This window comes from Protopterus annectens, chromosome 8.part1 (genome assembly GCF_019279795.1).
Source record: "Protopterus annectens isolate FY-2018-M chromosome 8.part1, PAN1.0, whole genome shotgun sequence".
Taxonomy (NCBI): Eukaryota; Metazoa; Chordata; order Ceratodontiformes; family Protopteridae; genus Protopterus; species Protopterus annectens.
The window spans coordinates 233,158,934-233,160,718 of NC_056742.1; positions in this window are offsets into that span (position 1 = coordinate 233,158,934).

Sequence of the window (1,785 nt, forward strand, 5' to 3'; positions counted from 1 at the left end):
GCAATGGTCACCAGCCTAGCAGTGTGAAATAATCCTTGCTCAGAAATTTTCCAGCCCTTATTTTGCAATGTCTGAATTCAAGAAAGTCAGTTCATTGTTTCCCAAACTTTAAATAATTTCTATAGTCTATTGTTAGTTCCTGTACTTGCAAATATTATATCTGAAATGTAATTACCATCAGATATAGTATTTGCAAATGAATAATGCTCATATGCTGTTGTCATTATGAGAATATTTAGTTTCCTTTACTATATCTTGCATTTATTTGATTATTTCCATATCTGTTTCCGTTGTGGTCACTATCTGTGTATTTTGTGATCTGACTGATCTTTTTGCTTTTCTGTATAAACATCCAAGCATGTAAGCTCCCAAGGTTAGACATTGTCTAGGCAGGTGTCATTGTGGTATTGTTTCACCAGTACCACTTACACAGGCTGATAGTGGATGAGAATGTGTTAAACGAGAGTTGTGCTGTTAATGTTGAGCCTGTAGTAACATAATGTAATGCCAGTGTGAAAAGTAATGTTAAACAAAAATATAAGACACTGACAGCAGCAATGCTGTCTGCATTTTTTAACATGAAGTGGCACTTCTCTCTCAGGTAAAAAAATAATGTTTTTATATTCTCCACAACACAGCAACAGAGCAGTACAAAATAGCTAGTACATTTGAGATATAGCTTAATACAGCTAACAATCAAAAGAGGAGCTTAAGTGTTTTTGCAGTCTGCCTTTTCTTCCATATGCCAAAGATTCACATTACGTCACTGTTTGGGTATAACCAAGTCACATTTTATCCTTCCTGTTAACAAAAATGTAGATGTAGGGTGCACTGTATTACAGATGTAATGCATTAAAAAGAAACTAAACAATTCAAAATTATTTTTTTTATCAGTTGGCATTTGGAACAAATTAATATAGGGTTATATGAGTTCATAGGTAAGTACGTTGGTTTGCACATGTGCTGAGGAGGGATGCAGAGTATATTGGGAAAAAGATGCTAAGGATGAAGCTGCCAGGTAATAGGCAAAGAGGAAGGCCTAAGATAAGGTTTATGGATGTGGTGAGAGAGGACATGCAGGTGGTTGGTGTGACAGAGCAAGATGCAGAGGACAGAAAGAAATAGAAACAGATGATCCACTGTGGTGACCTCTAACAGGAGCAGCTGAAAGAAGAAAAAAAAGGTAAGTACTAGAATAGCTGCCCACAACGACAATTTTAAGCCTAGTCAATTTCCCTTGGTGGGAATCCAACCTTATACTTTCCCAGGGATTCAGTAAGGTTCCGTGCAGGAATAGCTTATTCCTGCATGGAAACAACCATTTAAGAGCAGCACGGCAGCACGCCATGCAGAGTTACGAAGGCGTGCTGCCTCTGTTCCTAAATGGACACGAAGAGTGGACGAGTGCAGGAGGTGTGTCTGAGAGCAGAGCTCTCACAATATACATGCTCTTGCACTCAAGAATTGCCATTCAGCAATTACAATGAGCGAGAACGCTCATAGGAGGTTGCAAACCTCTCAACTCTGCAGATCTTTGCAGAATGTCCAGATTTTTCACTCATACATTTGGCCTCTACCTCATTTGTCCAATCAAATCAATGGGATGATCTCAGGATTGAAGTAATTAAATGATGGCATACATTTTAGTTTCAGACACCAAATCCTTCAGAAAAGTTATATTAAAACAAATCCCGTTACTTTAACAACTTACTTAAGTTTATAAGAGCAATATTTAAAATATGTCCCTAGTTGTACCTCATTTTGTCAAGCTTTGTCCAGATATTT